The 16645-nt window shown below is 41.8% G+C and overlaps 1 protein-coding gene across 1 annotated transcript in view; it reads left to right on the forward strand.

Moving 5' to 3' along the window:
• Window positions 1–11661, forward strand: part of LOC124711978 (eukaryotic translation initiation factor 4H) — a 67792-nt gene extending 56131 nt beyond the window's left edge. Inside the window, exon 7 of the transcript XR_007005553.1 lies at window positions 11010–11661. The gene's annotated coding sequence lies outside the window, so the exon portion shown is untranslated. The remainder of the gene's footprint in view (window positions 1–11009) is intronic.
• The last annotated feature ends 4984 nt before the right edge of the window (window positions 11662–16645 follow it).

Consider the following 16645-nt stretch of genomic DNA (forward strand, 5'->3'; position numbering starts at 1 on the left):
TACAATGTTATGTCTTCCTGTAATTAACTCATGTCAAGATTATCTAAGGACCACATATGTTTCACGATGTGATGTATGCATCACTCACTTTGAGAGACAGTGTAGAGTGGTAAAGGTGTGGAGTGCAATTGATGGTGTGCAGCCTGAAAATTTAATGCTATAAGCTGCAACCTCATATCCATGTTATGCTGATGCACTGAAGGGGGAAAAATTATATCATTTCATGTCAGAATACCTCTCCAATTATTGATGTAGGTCCTAGTAATAGCAGAAAGAAAATGCAGACAGTGCAATACTATGGAATTTATGCATACTGTGTATGCATTTTAATGTGTTGATGAAACATACTGCTGTAAAAAAGGAATTTTGAGAAAAAAGTATGTTTTCTTGAATCTGGTTAATAATGGCTTGCTACTATCCAGCAGGAAGTTATCTACCAGTTATACCTTTTTTCTTCACAAATTATGTGGAGATATATTTAATATGTTCTCAATGGAAAATATTGTTTAAAAAACTTTGGCAGCAGTGTAGATACTGGCAGTGGTAGCATTGGAACACACAAACAATATGCATGAACATTTATGTGGTTATAAAATGTGTAAGTAATATGTGAAGTTAAAAGTGTCTATTGTCCTGACTCATCCTCTAGTGTAAACAGATACCAGTCTGCTGCACCAATGAGCATGACAGGAAAAGATAGAAACTGACAGTGAAACGGCATATGTAGAAGATATTTGAAATGAAGTAGTTGCACACCTCTATCGAAATATTCTCTGTGCACCACACACAGTAACTTTACTCAAGTCTCCCCGTCTTTACTACATCCACCAAGACGCTTCTCTTGCTGTGTGATTTATCTGTTTTCACTGTTACTGATGTAGAATTCAATCTAGACTCTGTCAGGCAACTGCCTTTTCCAGCCACGTCACTAGTGACACAATATATCATCGTGTAACAGTCAGATTTAGATTCGTCCTGTACCAGCTTAACAGAATTTCACAGGTTTAACTGTCTTTTCAGTTCTGTTTGCTCCAGGTTCTTTCCTCTCCCTTTTTGCAGACAAATGAACCTCAGGCTGCCAAAAGTTTCTGAGTTTTTCACCTCTTGCTTTTATGTAACCTTTTGTTCTGTGTAAGTAGACTAGGTAGTACAGGTATATCAAAATCTAAGAATATATATATATATATATATATATATATATATATATATATATATATATAAATATAAAAAAAAGAAGAAGAAGAACTGCTGTAGGTAAGGCTAACAAACATAATAAGATAGATACAAAGTCTGTTCACCATTAAGGAGAACACCCATCTAAAGGTATTTAAATGTGTGAGTAAATTTTTTAACTAACCAGTTCCATTACATTTTCAAAAAATTGGGTATCTTCATTAGAAAATTATAAAATGCATGTTCTTGGAGAGGTTAAGGCCTCTAATAACTATATGTGTCTGTTCCTACAGATACTCTATCGTAGACTACAATAATTACACGACTGGCCATTAAAATTGCTACACCAAGAAGAAATGCAGATTATAAACGGGTATTCATTGGACAAATATATTATACTAGGACTGACATGTGATTACATTTTCACACAATTTGGGTGCATAGATCCTGAGAAATCAGTACCCAGAACAACCACCTCTGGCCGTAATAACGGCCTTGATACGCCGGGGCATTGAGTCATACAGAGCTTGTACGGCGTGTACAGGTACAGCTGCCCATGCAGCTTCAACACGCAACCACAGTTCATCAAGAGTAGTGACTGGCATATTGTGATGAGCCAGTTGCTCGGCCACCATTTACCAGACGTTTTCAGTTGGTGAGAGATCTAGAGAATGTGCTGGCCAGGGCAGCAGTCGAACATTTTCTGTATCCAGAAAGGCCCGTACTGGACCTGCAACATGTGGTCGTGCATTATCCTGCTGAAATGTAGGCTTTCGCAGGGATCGAATGAAGGGTAGAGCCACGGGTCATAACACATCTAAAATGTAACGTCCACTGTTCAAAGTGCCGTCATGCAAACAAGAGGTGACCGAGACATGTAACTAATGGCACCCCATACCATCACACCAGGTGATACGCCAGTACGGCGATGACAAATACACACTTCCAATGTGCGATCACCGCGATGTTACCAAACACGGATGGTACCATCATGATGCTGTAAACAGAACATGGATTCATCCGAAAAAATGTCATTTTGCCATTTGTGCACCCAGGTTCATCGCAGGGGCTCCTGTCTGTGATGCAGCATCAAGGGTAACTGCAGCCATGGTCTCCGAGCTGATAATCCATGCTGCTGCAAACGTCCAACTGTTCATGCAGATGGTTGTTGTCTTGCAAATGTCCCCATCTGTTGACTCAGGGATCGAGACGTGGCTGCACGATCCGTTACAGCCATGTGGATAAGATGCCTGTCATCTCGACTGCTAGTGATATGAGACCGTTAGGATCAAGCACGGCGTTCCGTATTACCCTCCTGACCCCACCGATTCCATATTCTGCTAACAGTCATTGGAGCTTGACCAACGCAAGCACCAATGTCGCGATAGAATAAACCGCAGTCGCAATAGGCTACAATCCGACCTTTATCAAAGTCTGAAATGTGATGGTACGCATTTCTCCTCCTTACACGAGGCATCACAACAACGTTTCACCAGGCAACGCCAGTCAACTGCTGTTTGTGTATGAGAAATCGGTTGGAAACTTTCCTCATGTCAGCACGTTATAGGTGACTCCACCGGCGCCAACCTTCTGTGAATGCTCTGAAAACCTAATCATTTGCATATCACAGCATCTTCTTCCTGTCGGTTAAATTTCGCGTCTGTAGCACGTCATCTTCATGGTGTAGCAATTTTAATGGCCAGTAGTGTATTTTGAATGCTCTTTAGTTCCTACATCACAGTTTCTGCCTGCTTTGTACCTACTATTCAGAAGTTGACTGTCATTTTTTCTGAGTTTTATATTTTTAAGCCTACTTCCATTTTTTGCTCGTGTATCTGATGTTTTATAAATTTGTCTAAGTTCAATAATTTCGTGTTTACTGTAATTGTCTTTAAAATTTACATTAAGCTTATCATATATTTGTTTCACAGTCTGTTTTTCCTGTCTATTCCATTACCTCATAGTATTCTATGGCTTTCACTCTGCATGTTACTTGGAGATCTCTCTTTTATCTCATTCAATAGTTTAAAATTTGTTAATTCAATACTAGAAATAAATTAAGGCTATTGAGGAGATAACATTGCTGCCAGTGAGGTAGTACATCAAATGTGAATATGAAACCTTACATTAATTTCATTAAAATCCTAATGTAACATTTCTGTAGTTCAGTTATTATGTGGATCACATTTGATAATTTTCTATTAGTAATTTCCATCACAGATATTATTTTATTTTTAAAGTATACTCTGCTATGTAACCAAGGGTGCAAAGGTGCACTTTTATATTGGAGTCATATGAAATATTAACAACAATTAATATTATAAAGTTTTACATCACTAAAAATACTGTAGGGGTATTGGAGCGCAAATTATAATGTTTATTCCCCAATTGTGCCTGTCTGCAACTTAAATGTGTCTTCTTTAAGATGAGTAGCAATATATCTTTTCTTTACATTGTTTATATAATTTGTATTACTGATAGCAGTCAAATTAGAAACATTTTTGTATGTCTTTTTTTTATTGCATAGAAATGCACAGTTCAACACTCTCCTGGGTGTTGCTTTTCTTTGTATAGCCATCTATGATAAACTTTGTGTAAGGAAGGATTGTAAAATTTTCGTATCTCCTTGAACATACAGTACTATTTTCTCACTGATCAAATGTTAACAAGAAACTATAACTGCCATAATTATCCTGAGAGATTTAGCAACTGGTTAGATGTTAATGTAATTAACATCTATTGTTCTGTCTCAGTTGCACATTTTTAATTAGATTACTTGTTTTGTTCACTCTGGATCATCTTCAGATATAAGTAGTTGTGTCAGCAACCCATCTTGTCTACTCAGAACCACATATCAGAGTACTGTTTGTTGTGAGATTGTACTCCTATAAGTGGTTCTGAGGAGACAACACTGGTTACTGATGCAACTACTTAGATCTGAAGATGATCCAGAATGGTCAAAACATGTAATCTAATTTTAAAATGTGCAGCTGAGATGGAACAATACATGTGAATCATTTTAATTGTCAAGAAAGTAACACCATACTGCTGTTCATTTTTGCAGCCCCATAATTACAAAAAGTTTCAAGGCAATACAAAAATAGGTTTCCAAACAAAATTCCATTCAGTGTATGGAATGGAGTGGTTAGTGACATAAACTATTAAAACATATTCTGAGCAATGCTATGCTGTATGTGGACGCAACACAATGAAATTCTGGAATATTATATCATGGGACCTCCTCAGAACTGAAATAGCATGTTTGGTTGTTTCGGGGAAGGAGACCAGACGGCGAGGTCATCAGTCTCATCGGATTAGGGAAGGACGGGGAAGGAAGTTGGCCATGCCCTTTGAAAGGAACCATCCCGGCATTTGCCTGGAGCGATTTAGGGAAATCACGGAAAACCTAAATCAGGATGGCCGGACGCGGGATTGAACCGTCGTCCTCTCGAATAGCATATTTCCCAAACAGTAAATTGTTCTTGGCAGTCCCAATCTGCAACCAAAATTGTCACTGCAATGAACACTCTAATATATCTGTTTGTGAAGCTGACTTAAAAGCAAGTTTTATCACTTTAAAGTGAATACTCATGATAAAGTGAAAACACATAGTGTGCACTGTTATGCAAAGAAACTTAAAAAAGAATTCTGCAAATGACTTCGTTTAACACTACAATCTGTTTAAGTCAAAGATCATGGTCCAACACCAGTTGTACAAATGTCATGAATACAGAAAACTTTTAGCTGAAAAGGATTTTCAAACTTGTAGTAAAAAATACAAACAATACACAGTTTGCATTAGACAAATTCACAATTGCAAATAATGATTACCGTCAGCTGTAGAATGGAATGATGACAATGAAAATTTGAGCTGGACCGGGACTCGAACCCGGTTTCCCCGCTTATCGCAAATGGTCGCCTTACCATTTGGTTGTCCGTGCACGACTCATGGCCAGACCCAAACTTCCATATGTCGTCAGCTATGTGTCTACAATCTGTACTCACACATCCATTATGTGTATTCCCCTACAGATCAGACACTGCACTTGAAAGTCGCATGCCCGATATCTCCCAATAATTATTTATATGCCACTACTGGGCATTCGACTTTTAAGCACTGTGTCTGATCTGTATGGATGTGCAAGTTCAGATCATAGACGCATGGTGATGACATATGGATGTTTGGGTCTGGCCGTGAGTTGTGCATGAATAGGCAAATGGTAAGGCAACTGCTCACGATAAGTGGGAAATCCGGGTTCGAATCCCAGTCTGGCACAAATTTTCATTGTCATCATTCCAGTTTACGGTTGGTGGTAGTCATTATTCGCAATTGCGAATTTGTCTGATTTGTTTCATAACAGCTGTGGTTGACGCAGTGCATCATCATCAGAATAACACAGGCACTGCAATACCATATACACAGTTTGGGTTAACAGCAACTTCAAAACAGAACACAGTGTCAGAAACTTAATATTTATAAATGATTATGTTTAGGCATGTATGGTTAGGTGCATGGAGTACCAATTAGAGACAGCCTTGCAAGAGAAACACAAAATAAAACAGCAAAGAATCGTTAACAACCATTTGTGTAAATATTCGCCTGTAAATACCATAGACGTAATTCGAAACATTTGGTATTCGTAACTAATGTTACCTTTTTAACATGATTATCTATGTAGGCTGTTCTACTATTCGCTTCAACTGAGGTGCACTACTCATAATTGCTGCCTTATTGTCAATGATTTTTTCCTTCATGAGTTGTAACGTAGTTAAAGATTAGAAATATCCAAAATAAGGGAAGGCAAACACTCACCTATAGCAGATCAATCAGTGGAACATTTTAACACATAACAGAAAACATCATTCTCAGTAGCTTTCAAGTGGTAGATCTTTTTCCAACAATTGTACACACATAGACACTCAAACATACATTCCCACGGCCATGGCAAGACTAATTATTGATACTTGAATACTGAAAGCAGTTGCCTGAGCTGATGGAGGTTGGAAGAGGGTAGGGAAGGATGCAACGAGAGGGCAGCGAGAAAGAGGCAGGGAGAAGGCAGTGCATGATCCAGACAGAGGAGTGGTATGGACAAAAGAAAGAAGGGAAAAGGCAAAATGATATAGTGGGAGCAGGTTAGCAGAGATGTTTAGGCCAGGGAGGCTGCAAGACCATAGGACGTGTTAGAGAGAGAATTCCCATCTGCATTGTACAGAGTAACTTGTGCCAGAAAGGAATATCCAGATGCCGTGCTTAGTGAAGCAGCTGTTGAAGTCATTTGTGTTGTGGAGTGCAGCATATTTGGCAACTGGATGGTGAAGTTAGCAGTTTGCCACAGTTTGGCAGTGGCCATTCATGTGAGTAGGCAGTTTGTTACTTGCCATGCCCACATAGAATTCTACACAGTAATTGCAGCATAGCTGATATATAACAGTGCTGCTCTCACATGTGGCACTGATTTCACACGTGGCCCTGCCTTTTATTGTATAGGAAATGCCTGTGACTGGACTGTGGTAAGTGTTAGTGAATGGGTGCATGGGACAGGTCTTGCAAGTGACCCAGCAATAAGGGAACAATCCATGGGGTGCAAGTTTGAGATAGGATTGGGGTAGGTATGGACAAGGATATTCTGTAGGTTGGGTGGGTCGTTGAATACTACTTTGGGGAATGTAGACAGGATTTTGGATAGGATATTCCTCATGTCAGGGTATGATGCGAGTTAGTTAAAGCACTCATGGAGAATGTGGCTGAGCTTTTCAAGGCCAGGTTGATACTAGGTGATCAGAGGAGTGTGAGTGCTGGCCAGTGGCTTGTTAACAGTTTCACTGGTGTCCGAGAAGCGGTTGACACAGGAGGCTTGTTTATAGATGAGATGGAAACAATGTCTGTCTGTAAAGGCTTTGGTAAAGTTATCACTATATTTCAACAACTCCTGCTTTCCACTGCAGATGTGGCATCCACAGATAGCTGGGCTGTAAAGAAGACACTTTTTGACATGGAATGTGTGACAGCTGTCAGAGTGTACTGTCGGTGGTTGATGCACACAATATGGACAGACATATCTACAGATCCACCGGAGAGGTGGAGATCGACATCTAGGAAGGTGGCTCAGTGAGTTGTGAAGGACCAAGTGAAGTGGATTAGGGAGGAGGAGGAGATTAGTGTTTAACGTCCCGTCGACAACGAGGTCATTAGAGACGGAGCGCACTCTCGGGTTAGGGAAGGATGGGGAAGGAAATCGGCCGTGCCCTTTCAAAGGAACCATCCCGGCGTTTGCCTGAAGCGATTTAGGGAAATCACGGAAAACCTAAATCAGGTTGGCCGGAGACGGGATTGAACCATCGTCCTCCCGAATGCGAGTCCAGTGTGCTAACCACTGCGCCACCTCGCTCGGTGTGGATTAGGGAATAAGTGTTGAGGTTACGGAAGAAAGAGCAAAGGTTGCCCTTGCCATGACACGAGAAGAAGAAAACTTCGTCAATGAATCTACAGACAGGAGATTTTAGGTATTGACTGGATAGGAAGAAGTGCTCCAGATGGCCCAGAAATAAGTTGGAGTAGGACGTTACCACACAGTACCATAGATTTGTCGGTGGATTTGGCTGTCAAAAGTGAAATAATTGTGGATCAGGTTGGGGTTGGCTAGGAGGATTAAGAAAGAATGGGGATTTGATATCAGGAGGATGTTGGGAAAGGTAGTGTTCCATAGTTGAAAGGCCATGGACACAGGGGATGTTGGTGTATAAGGGTGTAACATCCACAGTGACCAATGAGGAGTCTTGTGGTAGAGGGACAGGAATTGTGGAGAAGCAGTGAAGGAAGTGAGCAGTGTCTTGAATGTAGGATGGGAGGTTATGGACAATGGTGTGGAGGTGTTGCTCAATAAAGGTAGAGGTCTGTACTGGTTGGAGCATTGTGTACAGTCATAGTGGTATGACCAGTAGGAAGAGTTTTGTGGAGTTTAGGGAGTAGGTTAAAGGTAGGAGTGCATGGGGTTGCTGGTGTGGGGAGAGAGATAGATTCAGGTGTCAGGTTTTGAGATTGAACTAAGGCCTTCAAAAGCTGCTTGAGGTCATGTTGCACTTCTGTGGTGATGGGATCATGGTCATAAAGTTTGTATGCGAAGGTGTCAGAAAGTTGCCAGAAGCTCTGCCACGTAGTCACCATGATTCATGACCACTGTGGTGGAGCCTTTGTCTGCAGGAAAAATGAGAAGGTCTGGATTGTTGTTCAGTTTACAGATAGCAATGTGTTCCACAGGAGTGATGTTGGACTCACCAGGGAGGGATTTAGGAAAGGAAGGTGAGGCCAGGTTTGAAGTGATGAATTCATGAAAGATCATACGAGGTGACTGGATGGAAGGGAAGAAGGGTCATAATCAGACGGACGCCTTCCTTACATTTCTGTCATCTGGGGACTCCGAATGTGCAGTGGAAAACAGGAGGTGTCAAAATGTACTGATACCAATACTAGAGCCTTTACTGGCAGACAATATCCTATCCAGATCATCCATAATTAAATCTCCCATTCTGTCTGCTCCTCTGGCTCCAGTAAACTTGTTAACCAGCCACCATCAAATATTCCTCTGATCACCCAGTATTATTGTGATTTTGAAAAGCTCAACTGTATCTTCCACCAGGGGTTTGACAACCTCGTGTCGTGCCCTGACATGAGGGATATCATAGTCAAAATATTGCTCACATCCTCCATAGTGTTCAGCCGCCGACCCAACCTGCAGAATATCCTTTTCCATCCCTACTCCAATCCTGCACCCCATAAGTCATTCCCTTGTAGCTGGCCCAGATGCAATACCTGTCCCATACACTCATCCACCACCTCCTGCCACAGGTATTTCGTACTCAATAAAAGGCAGGGCCATGTGTGAAAGCAGACCTGTTATGTCTCTGCTATGCTGCAATTACTGAGCAGCATTCTATGTGGGCATGACAAATAACTGTCTATTCACATAAATGGTCACTGCCAAATTGTAGCAAACTGCAAACTTGACCATCCACCTGCTGAGCATGCTGCCTCACTAAGCTCGGCATTTGGATACTCCATTCCAGCACGAGTTTCTCTGTACTATGCATATGGAAATTGTCTATCTAACACATGCTATACTCTCACAATCCTCTTGGCCTAAACATCTCTGCTAACTTGTTCCCACTGCCTCGCCTTGCCTTTCCCTTCTCTGTTCTGTTAATACCACTATGTGTCTATCCATATCATGCACTGTCTTCTCCCGCTGCTGTTCCTCTTCCCCTCCATCATGTGGGCATTCTCTCTCTCTCTCTCTCTCTCTCTCTCTCTCTCTCTCTCTATCTATCTATCTATCTATCTATCTATGACGGTTATTTGGAAAGTAAGGAATGATCGGTCGCGAAATGGAAACCATAGTGGAAATCCGATGACGTTTTGCACAGGTGTTGTGGGCAGTGTCTCTAGTGTGCCCATCGATTGCATTACATCGTCCTTTTTAGTTCTGAGCACACAGAGAGCACATAAAGATACCTAGAACAATAGTGTCTCCCATCAAGTACAAGGGCCTTGTGAGAAATTTTGCCTGAAGCTATGCTGCCAACGTTACATAACTGTTGTGCATTTTCCTCTTCAAGAAAATTCTCAGCTGCATTCTGCAGGGGCAATGAAGTTTCTCCTGCATCGTTTTAAATTGGAAATGTTTGATTACCCACAATACAGCCCGTAATTGTCTCCCTCTGAGTTTCATCTCACATGAACTGCTGGCTATGAAGACAGTATTTTGGCATAGACAACGAGCTGTAGGCCAGCATAGAGAACTGGCAGAAAGCCCTGGCGGCGGCCTTCTATAACAAGGATGTTGGAAAGTTGGTACAATACTACGGAAACATCGAAGTCGGATCGGCGACTATGGAGATAAGTAGCTGGAAGTTGCAGCTAACTGTTGCAAATAAAACAGTTTTGATTTTCACTGTGGTTTCCATTTCGTGACCTATCATTCCTTACTTTCCGAATAGCCCTCATATCTATCTATCTCTTCAACTTCTCTCCCTTCTCTCTCTCCCCTCCCTTTCTCATTCTTCATCTTCACTTTTCTTGCTTTCCCCCTCCCCTTTTTACCACTCTCATTTCTCTCCCTCTTTCTACATCTCCTGTTGTATCCTCTGTACTTTTTTTGCCTTGTCATGCGCGTGGGAAGTCATATGTCCCAGTACCTGTCTCTTATCTCACTGCCCTCTCCTTGCGTCCTTCTATACCCCCTCCTCACCTCCATCAGCTCAGGCAAGTGCTTTCAGTAATCGAGTGTCAATAATTAGTCTTATCATGGCCACAGGAGTATGTGTTTGCATGACTGTGTTTGCAAATGTGTGTACTGTTGTCAGAAAAAAGTTACTACTGGGATGCTAGTATGAATGGTGTTTTCTCGGGTGAGTAATTGCCTCTCGCTTATTTTACATATTGCTCCATCCAAGAATTTTGATTATTATTAAAGATTAGAAAGGCAGAGGCGAATACAGTGGACCATTCATGTTAGCTTTTTAGTTTCTGAATTGACCGTAGTTTTCTCAGTTCGTAAGTAATGCAGTTTGTTTGCAGCTCCTTTTTTCAGGTTCATATAGCCACTCTCTGTGGCGTATGAACCCTTTTTTTATTATGTTAATGTCAGTATTTATAAATTTTCTGTTATCTTTCCATTTTGTATTTCTTGTAGTAGTATGATGTTTTCTAAGGATTTCATTTGCAAGTAGCTCATTGAAAATTATAAGTTTTGTATGTTGCAGAAGCTGCTTGTTTTAATACATTGATCATAAACAAAATATTTCTGACTTGGGTATTTGTGCTATTTTTGTTTCAGTTTTGAATAAATTGAATGCTCCTTGCATCCAGCAAAAAGGACATTTTTTTCTCTGAAATACAAGGTGAGCCTCATTGATAATGAAAAAGTGAAGTACAAGGGCCTCTTTCAGAGATGCAAAGCATAAAAACAAAAAAATGATGCCAGTTTGCAACCCTGGACAATAGTGAAGAAATTTGTGAAAGATGTTAAATCATCAGTTAACTTGTTCATTGAGTACCATACATTGTTGCAGTTTATATTGCATTGCAGAAGAAAGTGCATGATCAGCTTTCACAGCAGTGAACTTACAGGATAGTTGTTAACATTGTGTGACATTTTAATTACTCGTGTTCTTCATATTATTGTACCGCAACTGTTTGGTATGTTTTTGTAAGTGAAAATAATGTTTCTGGTAACAGCGAGAAGACTTTATGGAAATGTCCATGCTGACTGTGTAAAGAACTGTGCATAATTTTGTGTAAATAGTACAGTTTATTTTAAAAATGTAATATTCTTTTGAAAATATTTACGTGTTTGCACGTTGAGTGTGAATGTGGAACTAACTTAAGTCCAGGATTCAGAACATGAAATGGGTTACTTTTGCTTCAGTAGAATAGGGATGCATAATGGGTGTTTTACAATAAAAGAAAATTATATTTAAAATATTAAATTGCGTATTTGTTGTTATTTAGTAAGATAAATGATGATATATTAATATGTGTATGTTACTTGCAATTTCATTACATCGTTACATGATATTGTTAATTATTTCTATTACAGTATACATTGTGTTCTTTTTTAAGAACACTTTTCTGATAACAAACATTGAAATTTTCCTTCTGTCTCATCCTTGGAGCTTCTGTAGTGTCGCACATTGTCCCAGTTGAAATTACAGCTGGAATCAATGTACTCTTTTTTGTGTTCTGTGGTTAACAAGACAGTTCACAAGGTATATTGCTCCACAGATTTACTCAGAAACATTTATTGGTGGACACGGATTAATCATCAGCATTGCTGCACTGTTAAATCAGTCTAAATAAGGGTTGCCAGTCTCACTTTGACCCATGAGAGAGGGTTCAGTTTGTCAGTACTCCTCTACCATGAATAAATCTGCTGTACAAATCCAACTACTTTCAGAAGATATCAGCTCTGACCATTAAATCTGAAAATGGACGCTACAGTCACTATACTGTCTCCAACTGGCTTCCAGCAACTCCTGCCTGTAATTTGCTCCATAAACTAATAAGATCAACAGTTTTAAGTCAGAAAGGAAGAGGACCCACACAAAAACACTAACCTGAAGTTTCATGGAAACAAATGGAATTTATTGTCTTGTATGAGATATTGCCAGGTCCATTTCATTCATTCATTAAGCACCACCTCCAGCTAGCTAATGTCTCTACATTCTGTTGCATGATACCTTCCTATTAATTACACGTATGCCCACTACACTGCAATGTTCACCAAGAAAATTGGCAAAAAAGCGAGCCGAAATCCACACCCTTCACCTGAGAACATATTGCAACTCTTTCGAAGCTGTCCACACAGTTGAAACAGCTTTATTGCTGAGGATCACTCACTCCATACTTGTTTCTCTCAACAGTCTTGAAACATTACTTTCACTCTATAGAGATCATGATTTCCTGCCCACATCCCCGAAGGCTGCCCACCAATTGTTAGATACCACCTCTGCTTCAGAAGGCACAAAACTTGCTTTCTGCTCCCTTTTAGGGCTGCTGACTGAGAGCTGATTTCCCAAGCTCTAAAACTGCTATGCAAAAATGATTTTAGAGCCAGGATATTCTGCCGACCAATCTCAGGAGCTAAATGCAGGCACTTCAGTTGGCCATTTTCTACTGCATAAATTGCTCCCTCCTGCTAGGACTTTATAAAGTTTTGATCTAACAGCTGCTTGAAAACACGTGCCATCAGGGAACATCACAAGGCCTTAAGCCATGATCACAAGACATTTAGATGGGTTTTTGGAACATTGGCCCACCAGTCTTAAAGCTGAATGAAACCCCACTCCCCAAGATACCAGAAACCAACTCTAATGTCGATAAAAGCAAATGGGACAGGCACACATGCCCTCCATTTTTCAGCAAGAGATGAAATTATTCCTGATCAGAATAAAGAGAATATTGGAGCTGTAAAATTTATGTAACATGCTGGACCAGTGGCTAATTGGTTGCCCGTGGGAGGCTACATACCTTGTGAGGGTTTCTGCTATCTTAAGTATGCTTTTACCTTATATGAGACAGAACCTCCACATCTTCCAGCTGTTCTTCCCACAAAACTACTTTTATTATGAAGAACAACAGACTATGTGCCCTGGACACCGTCTGGTTTATTGGCCAGACTACAACTTAAACTCTATTTACAACTCAGATTACGATGTAGTCATTTCATAAGAACATCATGTCTGACAGATTTCTGTCTCTGAAAGGCTACTTGCGATTATACGAATGTGATGCAATTGGCAGCAATGACCCACTCCCTTTCCTTTCCTTTTTTTTTTCTCTCTTTCCCACCTTGAATTTACATATACCACTTACAATAATTGAAACTCATCAAAAGGGTAGCGTTCACTGCTGCATGATGCCCCAGAAGCACCTCAACCATAAAAGTCCAACCCCAATAAATCGAGAACTGTCTCGGTACCATTACTGCTGATGATAATGCTGCTTAAACTTAGCTGAACGTCAGTTATGAACAGTTACTCAAGTATACTAACTGCCAAAGGTACAGATGTTTCACAAAATTACTGAAATCTTAACAGACTTCTCTACTCTGACAGCCACTCTAAAAATATTGTCCTTAAATTAAATCTTTGCATACAGCTATAAACTGCATACCATATTTACCTGGTTATAAGACGATTTTTCCCCCCAAATTTGTCATTCAGAAAATACAGGGTCATCTTACGTTTGCATGTCAAACTGCTGCTGATTTGACATTTTTACATTGTGTAATCGATTAGGTAAAGATTTTGTGTAATGGAGTAGCAATTCCTGAGAGTTCAGCTCAAGAAACTATACTAAAAACAGTGTGTTCTGGTGTGATCTTTAATGTGGAATAACGTTGAAACTGCATGCTTTGGTAATACGTAAATATAAATACAAAAATCTTGAAGTATGCATGTTAGATTCTGCTGCCTTGCTTCTGTCAACCAATTACATGACATGTGATCTTGTCAGCCAGTCATGTCATAGAACCTTACTCCTTCAGCATGAATAGAATAAGGATGCTCAATGTCTCATTGAAGGTATTTTACACCTATCTCTGCACCCACAAGAAAATATAAAAATTATTCTATTCCATTGTGGTAGGATGGCACAGCAACCAGTTTTGATTGTATTTCTGAATAAAAACAGTCTTGCTTTTGCAACCAAGGCTGTTTTCATTCTGAAATACAAAAAAATCCATATTTTGTCACCAAACACATTTCATTTTATTGAAATAAAACATCATCAGTTGTCTGTAATGAAAGATATTTACAATGTGGCTTGCTTTCTAGATCAATAAACAGTTTCTTATAAAAGATGTTGATTTCGCTTGTGATATTTTATGACTGATTTTCGTCCACATCAGGAAATGATGTAAAGGGCATTAAAAGTGTTCCTGTAAGGGACTTGTGGCAATTAAACGGCCAGAATAACAGTAATGCTGGGTACACTAGTACATCGAAGGAAGCTTCCTTCATATGTGACTCTTCACAAGAAAACAATACCGAAGGAAAAGCTGGCATATCTTTAGATGCCAAGAAAAGGATTGGTTGATAAATGACCTGGTGCTAGATTAATTGAAGGTTGTTCATCACTCTTTGCTTAACAGAAGGAAAATGTTGGTGCTGGATTCTTTCAGGAGACACACCTCCCAGGAAGTTAAGGATCTGATAGCAGACATGGTAATAATACCTGGTAACATGATTCACAAGTTAAAGTAATGGATGTTGTCACAAATAGACCTGTGGGCACGTGTAAGAAACCAGTGATGTGTGGGATGTTTACTCCATGCAAGTGCAGCAGACATTAGAAAGTTAAGTTTTTATTCTTTGATTCATGTCTATTGGGTATTCTGTTCTGAGTTGGACAAATAAAATATCATACATAACTTTATGTGTGGGCTTTTTTGTGGCGGCGTTCGTAGCGACAAACAATTCGCTGTAGAAACGGCTTACGAAGTCACCGCCACACTTTTAATAGCGGGCCGACCGGTCCGCTGGAACAGTGAACAGAAAGATGAAAACCCAAACACTCTGATTAAATAAAAGTCGGTACTTATCTTTATTAACGAAGATACAGAAACACAGTAGTGAACTCCGTGTCTACAGAACTCTGTCTAGTTCGAGTCGGAGCGGCTAGGTCAGTGTCGGCTGACGACAAACAACAACTCTGCTGCGATGAACACACAACTGACTAGCAAGTACACAATTCGGTGGCGAGTATACAACTGAGCGGCGAATACAGAACTGTCCTAGCGCTCGCGACTCCAGCGCTTAAGAAGCCAGAAGCCAGCGGTGGCGCGCGCAGACTTGCGGCGATTTCCTGTATCGCTGGCGCTGCTTATGCGGACGGCGTCCGGACTTTGATGCTGCCAACCTTTTGGCAGCGGGCTCGGTTGGCATTACTGGCTAGGATATAACACTCCTCCCCCCCAAATCGCCGCACCGTTGTTGAATAATGACATGGCGAGCGCCGACGGCGGGGGAGGGGTCTGGCCGCAGGCGTAGCAGAAGAGACCGGGGCGGAGACTGTTGTTGGTGGCAGTCCCCGGTCCGCACCCCAGCATTGGCTGCGCGGGGCCTCGGGAAACACCGACTGAAAACCGAGGTCAGGGTGCACGCCTGTGACCACGGGCGCAGCTTCTGGTACTGGACGCGACGGGGCGTCGGGACCCACGAAGAGAGGCAGCGTCTCCGGACGCTGCGTCGACAGCTGCTGAGTGGGCGCCGGACAAGGCGCTGCGGTGTCATACTCCTTGGGGGTGCCCAAGGAAAGCGGCTGCAGGACAGGCTGCACAGCCACCGCTTGGGATGGCGGCCCGGCTGAGGGGTCGACGTCCATCAGCTCCGAAGGCGGTGGCGACTGAAGAGGGACCGCAGGCGCCGGAGCGACCACCTGGGGCGCTCCCGGATGAAGCTGCGCGGGAGGCATCAATGGGACGGGCTGTCGGCGTGGTAGCGGCAACGGCTGCTGCTGCTGCCCTGGGGGCGGCAGCGAAGTCGGAAGGCGCGGCTGGAACCCGCCACGGACCAAATCTGTGGACAAAGAACGAGCGGCAGAATCCGGGCGGCCAGCGCGGCTCAACTGGTTCTGATGCCTCCTGTGCACCCCAGTAGCACCGTGAACAGTATAAAAACCGCGCCCCTGGACACTTATCACGCACGGTACCACGTTCCCAACGACGGCGACTGTGATAAACTCTGAAAAAAAAAAACGGCGTCGTTGCGCTGAAAACGCGTGCGATGCTCAGAAGCGGCAGGTCGATCCGGGGGGTGCAACAACCGTAGTAGGGTGCGATGACGACGGCCATGGAGAAGCTCCGCAGGCGAAGGGCCGTCGCGTGGCGTGGTCCGGTACGACGACAGGAACGTGATGAGGGCCTGCTGACGAGAGTGCGTAGCACGAAGGCGGTCCATATGATCCTTGAAT

The sequence above is a fragment of the Schistocerca piceifrons genome, chromosome 8 (genome assembly GCF_021461385.2).
Source record: "Schistocerca piceifrons isolate TAMUIC-IGC-003096 chromosome 8, iqSchPice1.1, whole genome shotgun sequence".
NCBI classification, from domain to species: domain Eukaryota; kingdom Metazoa; phylum Arthropoda; class Insecta; order Orthoptera; family Acrididae; genus Schistocerca; species Schistocerca piceifrons.